Source organism: Ursus arctos, unplaced genomic scaffold, assembly GCF_023065955.2.
Source record: "Ursus arctos isolate Adak ecotype North America unplaced genomic scaffold, UrsArc2.0 scaffold_11, whole genome shotgun sequence".
Classification (NCBI taxonomy): domain Eukaryota; kingdom Metazoa; phylum Chordata; class Mammalia; order Carnivora; family Ursidae; genus Ursus; species Ursus arctos.
Window position 1 is genome coordinate 12,962,178 of NW_026622775.1, and position 8,603 is coordinate 12,970,780.

Genomic DNA, 8,603 nt, shown 5'->3' on the forward strand with positions numbered 1-8,603 from the left:
TGATGTTTATTTTCATTGGTAACAGTTCTCTCCCTGGTACCTATTTCCCTTCAAAGGCTGGAGGTTAGGAGGCCTAAAGTACTACAGTTCTTTGTGGAGGAGTTGATGTCATCTAGAACAGATGTTGTGGCGGGGAATATCCTACCCAAACACTACTGAACCAGATTAGAGCAAGGAATTATGGAGGTGTCAGTCCAAGAGTAGAATGGTCACCTGACACAGCACAGTGTGAGAGGTGCAAACTGGGAAGTGGGGATCAAGCGTGGAGGAGAGTCTGGTTATGGCAGCCAGGTCACATGTCGGAAGTCGGACTGGATCAGCGCTGCAGCAGCACTATACTGTTCTGATGCTCAGGTAAGTCAAAGAGCCACCTGTGTGTCCGTAGCCCATAAATCTGGAAACTTAAACTACGTGCCTGTCTCTGTTCTAAATCTGAGTAAGTAAGTGTCATGCCATTGTTTGATTTTAAGTTGATGGAGTTTTAATGGCGAGATGCCTGCATGTTAGCATCTTATCCATAGCTGGGGTCCTGTGTCATGGCTGTTACTAGGAATGACTCCTTTTTATGTCTTCCACAATACTTCCTACTCATTTTAATTGCTAAATTACAACTTTCTGATTAGTTTCAGCAGCTTATTTTAAAACCTGCACTGCTTTCATCCTGAATTTAACTACATAGGATTTGGTCTTTGAAGTGCAGTTCCAGATTTTTTCTGATTTGTTTAATCTTTATTGCCTTGACAGAATTATGGCCCAGTGGGGCTCATTCTAAATAGTAGTTTTTGATCTAAAAGTGTCTTATAATTTTTGTGGGCTATTAAAAACAAACTTTTGCTTATAAGAAGGGCCTTTCTTAGAACAATTCTATAATCTTGGGGTCCACGTAGGATTTTTAGCATTATCCTGTCTTTGATATTTGGTGATAGGGCCTGAACTTTAGCTTGGGTCTCAAGTATATGTAGTCAGTCAGTTCTAAAGCTATAAATCTAGGACTTCCCAGCCGTGGAAGACTCCGTTTCTGGAAAAGCCACATTGTTCCTGCTCACAGGCCTCTATCATTTACTTAGATGCAAACACTGCTAGCTATAGTGCACAGAGAAAACGACCTCATTTAATCTAGATAATTCTTTTCCAGCAAACCCTCTTTCCAATATTAGACAAAATGTTAAAATGATCGGTTTGTATATGTGTTACACTTACTGTTTCTATGACTGGAGGTGCTAATAAACAGTGAAATTGGATAAGGTAGGTTTTTTCCAAAAATAATTCTCAATAATGGAGACTCTAGAGGTCAACAATATAAAATGCATACAGGAACCAAGCATATAATACAAATTGGTGAAGCAAGCTATGAGTTTGTTTTATAGTGGAATAATTACCTTTTTTTGACATATTTTGTTTGCATATTAAACACGGGAATATTTCCTTTCATTTATCTCATCTGTTTTCCCAGTTTGATGGGTTCTTTCAAGTCCTGTCTCAGAAAAGCAGGGCAGCACAGAGCACTTTAATAAATAGCCACTGACTTGATCTCAGGCCCATGGAGACTAGAGAGAAAGGTGGGGGGACAGGAGAGCTCGTACCCTGGGTAAGGTGGACGTCACTACTCAGCTCTACCTCGTCACCCCTCAGGGAACGGTAAGTTTGAGCTATCCATGTGAAATCTCCCTGATTTTCAGATGTTGGCAATTAAATTTGTGTCCTCTGCTACATCATTTCCTTTTGCTAAAATTAGTTTGGCTAGCTAAATAAATCCTGCCTGCATATCTATTTTGGTCTGTAACCACCAGTGACCAAATTTATTAAAAGAGGAGGAGAAAAGGTTACTCAATTGGAACAGGAAACCAACAGCTTTGGAAGCGTGCGATGCAGTTGATGTACTTGGGAACATTCATAGAAAATCGCAGATGTGGACTAATATTTTAAAGTGGCAAACAGTGACGTGACTGCAAACATTTGTCCACTGGGAGAAAGTGTAGAGATCTAGGCCTGTGTTGTCACAAAACACACCTTTTATAGAATCCCATACCTATACGAGTTTTTAATTTACAGTTACAGTTGTTAATATCATAAAAGAGTAACTACACTGTTCTGTTTTGTTTTGTCTTCTTAAAGCAGAGGACCAAAAAATCAGTTTTGTTCAGAGATAGCCAGATTAGTAGTTTATACTGGTTGAGTTACTAAGGCAATTGCCTAAATGTCTTACGGAATTTGCTGTCATTTTATAGGTTTATGCTTCTCAAGACAACTTCTGGGTAGATACATACTTTAATATTTAGTAAAGGAGAGGTTTTTAATGTAATAATATTGGTCATAATTCATATAAACTACACAGGTGGATGGATTATTTGGCCTTGTCCAAAAAGCTAGGCTTAAATGCCTGGTAAATAGGAGCTCGAGATTATAGCTTACTTTTCTACTGTTGTGTCTTACTGAAAAAAAAAAAAAAAAAACGTTAAGCATATAGTAGTACCCCCTTATCCATGGGGGATATGTCCCAAGACCTCAGTGGATGCCCGAAACCAGGGAAAGTACCAAATGCTGTATATACTAAGTTTTTTCCTATACATACATACCTGTGAATACAGTTCAGTTTATAAATTATGTATGCTAAGAGATGAACAATAATAATAGAACAATTATGACAGTATACTCTAATAAAAGTTAAGTGAATGTGGTCTTTCTCAAAATATCTTATTGTACTACGCTCACCCTTCTCATGATGACTTGAGATGTTAAAATGCCTATGTGATGAGATGAAGTGGGTGAGTGACATAGGCGTTGTAATGTAATGTTAGGCTACTATTGGCCCGACAGTACGTCAGGGGAGGATCATCTGCTTCCGGACCATGACTGACCTCAAGTAACTGAAACCATGGAAAGCAAAATCACTGATAAGGGGGGAATCATCATAATTAAGAATATAGTATCTATAAAAGTAATTTCAAAGCAAAATTTAAGCAAATATAAGCACAAATATAAGTTTATGAGCCACCTCATTTCCTGAATCTTAAATCCCATCCCCTCCTGAGATGAGGCCAACGAGACACTGGATCAGGATGGCATTAGAACCTCTGGGGAACATTCCCGCTTTGGACTGCGTTCAGTTGTCCCACATCAAGTGCAAGACTGCCAGAGGTACCTGCCTTTGTCTGCTCGGTTAGTCCTGACTACAACCCTGCTGCTTGTGCTCTCAGAAACTAGTCTTTGTCATTTATAAAAAGGTAGCAATATGCTTTCTGAGCTTTTAATGTATGGCATATAGTAAGTGCCTAATAAATAAATAGTCCTTTACTCCTTTGCTTGCTTAGTAATTGGAAGTAACGCCCAGAGGATTTTTAATATCCTTCTCTTTCCACTTCTTTTCCCTTCTGCTGGTGCTTTCTCAGCTATATAAGAGGACTGTGTTTTTCTAATAAGAACATTTTTTTTTCTCTCGAGAACATTTTTGAGGCTCAGGCAACAAAGTAATTTCCACTGACTTACCACTTATCAGCAGATTTATAGAATGAATTTTCTCTCATCTGACTTTTAAGAACCTGATTCTTTCCTCAGGTTATAAATGTTCTTTCTACCAAATGTAACCTATAAAGTAAGGAAAACAGTTTAACTACATCTGAATCACTTTGTTAATAACAGCCTAAGTAAAAAGACTACATCCCTCCTATAAGTAATGGTGGAACTAGGAGTGGGTTGCTTGAGAGAAGACAGGGTAGTTGAGGATTAGCTTAGGGGGGCACTCAGGGCACTCAGGAGTTTTGGGAAACTGCTGCTGACCAATAACTATGCCTCAGGGAGAGAAATAGCTGAATGACTAGGAAAGTGTCCGTCCCTAGACATTCATCTCCCACAAGCACACTGGAAGCAGAGAAGCCCTGGAATTCAGGGCCTTGACGCTAGTCATCAGTGTGAGCCGAAGGTGGTAGAGTGTCCCTGCCAGTCCTATGAAGTAGACGTTCCCATTCAATTAGGCTGATTTTTAAAACATGACTTTTTTTTTTTTTTGCACACTAGAGAGTTTATTGTAAATTCGTATCTGCTAAATCTGCTTTGCCCTAATTCATAATGTAATAACCTTTTTTCCAAATAGGCATATTGGACCCTTAAAACATTAATTGGGTAACATTAACCTAAACCCCATGGTATAGCCTAAAACTGTATTTTTTAAACATGAATAACATATATTTAAAGAAACAGTTTTTCATGGACTCAAGAAATACCTGTTTGAAAAATAGGGACTTAAGAAACTAGTCTTATATAAAATATCTAACAATTGAAAATCTATTGCAAAAGAGTTTTAGATGTATGCCAGGTAACAATTTTTTAATGTTATCCAAAAAAGTACACCCTGAAATATTTTGCACAACTCATGTACTCTTGAGACCATCTGTGGTCACTATTGTTGCAATGATAATTTCCTTAACTAGATACCAGTCATTCTGCTTCCCCAAATTGACTTTGTTCTTTATGTGAGTTAAAACTGGATTTACAAGGGTGCCTGGATGGCTCACTCGGTTAAGCGTCTGCCTTTGGCTCAGGTCATGATCTCAGAGTCCTGGGATCAATCCCCCATGTTGGGCTCCCTGCTCAGCGGGCAGTCTACTTCTCCCTCTCACTCTGACCCTCCACCCTGCTCACGCTTTCTGTCAAATAAATAAATAAATAAAATCTTAAAAAAGAAAACAAAAAACTGGATTTTCACGGGGGCACCTGGGTGGCTCAGTCCATTAAGCATCTGCCTTCAGCTCAGTTCATGATCTCAGGGTTCTGGGATACAACCCTCCGTAGGGCTCCCTGCTCAGCTGGGAATCTGCTTCTCCCTCTGCCCCTGCCCTTGCTCTTGCTCTCTCTCTCTCTCTCAAATAAATAAATAAAATCTTACAAAAACCTGTGGATTTTCATAAATTAAGTTTGGATAACAATGGCTCTGGAAATCATGTTTACAAGGACATGCTCTGGGAATTGGGAGGGTTTGGCCTGGAAGGGACACAACTGGACTATGTGGTAGCTTTAAACTCTGAGAACTGCCATCAAGTGAAGGAAGACTTCACCTGTGGCCTCAAAAAAGTGAGCGAGCTGGCACCAAAAGGAAACATTTCAGGGAAAAAAATGTGCTAAATATAATTTTCTCACAAACAAAACTGTTCATAAGTGGCTGCTTAGGGCAGGACTAAGCTTCTTACCCGTGTCTCAAGAAGAGGCCAAGAAATATCCATAAGAGATGATGACTAAGGGATTTTTATTGCCTTTTTCCACTGAGATTTTTTTTCTTTTTATCCAGTTTAGTCAGGATTACACCTGTGTTTTCAGCAATTAGAATTTACAAAGTCAATTCTCCCCAAAGAATTGCCTTTTCTGGAGGATTATTGACCAACCTTTCAGAAAGGTTTCAGACACTTTAGTGTATAATGCCTCCTAGTGGAGCTGAAGTTCAATCTCCTTTATCTTTCCATATTCCAAAACATGATCTAAAAATTTGATCCTTACTCTTCATTGTTTTATCAATAAAGAAACATGTTCCCATCTGACTGAACATTAAAAAAATATTAACATACCATGCCTAATTATTCTCCATCTCCTGTCATTAGGTTAGACTTGCAGAAGTGAAGGTAGTCCCCTTTAGTAACTTCCTCAAAGATGTGCCTTCTTTTGAGTAAACTCTTATTTTTTCATAACGGTTCATCCAAATACAAAATATAAATTCTTATCTTTGGCTTATATTTTACTGAAGTTTTGGTTTTTAACACTTTAAAGCAGCTTAGGCTACAGTTTTCTCATATTGATACGTTTATTTTCATCTCTGAAACCATCTTTTAATTGGACATTTCTATAGCATTTAAAGATAGCTTGATTTTGAGGCTATCAGTTAAGATACAACATAAAAGCAAATACAATTAGGAGTCAGATTAGTCCTAGTTTCCATGATCTTTAGCAGGTTTAATAAAAAAATACTAATAAAATAACGGCAATGAACACTTAAACAGCACTGTGGGTCAGAAACTATTCTAAGCACTTTACACTTACTAACTTAATCCTTGAAACAAGTGAGGAGGAAACCAAGGCACAGAAAGGTTTCAACTTGCCCTGAAGTTCCATTTCAGGGTGGAGCTGGTATAGAAACCCCTGTCAATGGTTCCCGAGCCCATTATGCTCTCCTGCTTCTCAAGGTTTGAGGGAGTGGTTGTACTATTTCCAAACACCATGGAATAGCACTCACCATTTTTGGCAAGTGGTCCTTCAGGATTCATTGAAGCATTTCCATTATATATTGGGTTTCTTTTCCCATTGAAAGCTAATCTCCACTTGTACTCTGCAGTATATTCTGTCTTCCAAGAGTCTTACTCTTTTAAATATTTTTTCTCTGTCTTTGGTCTTCAACATTTTTTTGGAGTTGACGAAACAGTACTGCTACTATTTATTTTTCCAACATAATACTGGCTTCTTTCCACCAGCATTTAGATGTCAAATCCCTGACTGTCTTAAAATAAGAAATCCTGTCCTTGCTCTGTGACTCTCATCCCCTTCTTGAGTTGCCTCCCCTAACTCCCATTGCTCAACATATTCCAATCTAGCATGCAAGTTCATCAATCCTGTAAAACTGTCCTCACCAAACTCACCCATGGCCTTTTTACTAATTCCAACATACATTTTATCTTTAACTTCCCTTTGGGGAAGCTGTAACTTGGCTGCCCACTCTCTCCAGGCACCCCTCTTACCTTGGTTCTGTGATGTCCTCTTGCCAGGTTTTCCATCTTAACTTCTCTGGCCCTTCTCCCCAGTCTCCTGAGGTTTCCACTTCATTGTCTCAGGGATTTGCTGCCCTCTCACTACAGAATTGCCCTGGGTTTTTTCATCTATTTGTGCTATTTCTTTTTCTCTGTAGATAGATGACTTGCAAATTTCCAGCCCAGAGCTCTCTCCTGAGCCTCAGGCCCATATTTTTAGGTGCTACAGTTTCTCTCACTTGCATGGTTTGCAAGCTACCTCAACACGTACAAATGTAAACTGGTACCTCTTGTACACCCCACACCGAGGTGCACACGTACACACAGTCAGCCTCTACTCCGGCGCTTCCTCTCTGTGGGAACAGTCTGTCTACCCAGCTGCCCAAAGCAGAAATCATTTTCAGACACTTTCTTCTCCCTAACTTTAACTCCTCCTTAGCCCCTTCTGTCAAAACCCGTAATTTTGGTGCAGGCCGCCATACACTCAAGTGGACTACTCAACCTCCCACATGGTCTCTCTGCTTCTAGTTCTACCATCTTACAAGCGCCAAGTAATCTTAAAGAATATCCTGTCACTCTTAACTGAAGTCAGTTTGAATGTCCTGACTTTACCTTTAGGATTAAATCCAAACTCCCCCTTGACCAGGACTCATTCTTCCCATTCCTCCAGCTTTATCTTTTGCCACATTGTCTCTCCCTAGGAAGTTCCAGCTAAGTTTAAGTTCTTCAAGTTTATTGAAAGGGTAATACATGCTCGGTCACACTCTGAGCCTTCATGCATCTTTTTCCCTCTGCTGGAATATTTACCAATTCTCTCAGTTACCTGCCTAATGTCTACTAATTCTTTCAGGTCCCAGCTTCAAAATAACTAATGGGAAATCTTTACTGACTAGACCTTGCCCCCTAGCTAGACTAGGTCATATATCCCTGATTTTATTTATATATATTATATATATAATAATTTATATACAATAATTTACATATATAAATGTATACATATAAAATTTATATATACGAAAAAATAAAATGCTATAGTATGTCACAGCATTTATGAAAACTACTGTAATTGTAAAGATGGCAGGGGTTTTGTTTGTGCTGCTCACTGCTATCTGTCTCTCCAGTAAAGGGCGTAGTGCCTGGCACACAGAAGATGTGCAATATTTAAATTAGAACATACTACTTCATACAACGGCACATTCTTTGAGCACCTCATTACTTAGAAGGTTCTTCTTTCAATTGTGCAGCACCTTGTCACTTCTATGTATTGGTTCTGGTTTTGCACCCTAGGGAACACATGGAACAATCCTTAAACTATCTTCAAGTGAATAAAGGAATGTGGTCTGGGCTTCTAGTTCACGCAGAGCATGGTGCCTAGAACGGATACTCATCTAGGTGTGGTCTCAACACAGAGTAGAGTAGGGCCATTGCTATACTCGTCTGACAGGCTATCGTTGTAACAGAGTAACGTGAGATTCCATTTGCTTTTCTCTCACTATAGATTCATGCTGATGAACTCCCTCAGTTCTTTCTTAAGTTCGGTTGTTTCCAAGGAGCATCTGCATGTGCATTTTTTTGGATACAAGTTCAGGATTGTACATTTCTTCTTGTTAAACTCATCCAAGTCGATCTGAAACATCATGCCAGTTGGCTAACATGGGAAGAGATTTTAATCTTGTTAGTATATTTCTTATTCTACTCAATTTCATGATATCTACTAATTTGTAAATTAACCTTACTAGCTGTGTAATTGTAGACAGGTCCTGATTTAATCCCTTCAAGTCTATTTCTTCATCTGCAAATGGGGCTGGTAATAAAACTGGGGTGACCATGAGGAATAAATGTTCGTAAAACACGTGGTGCAGTTATTAGGACATTATA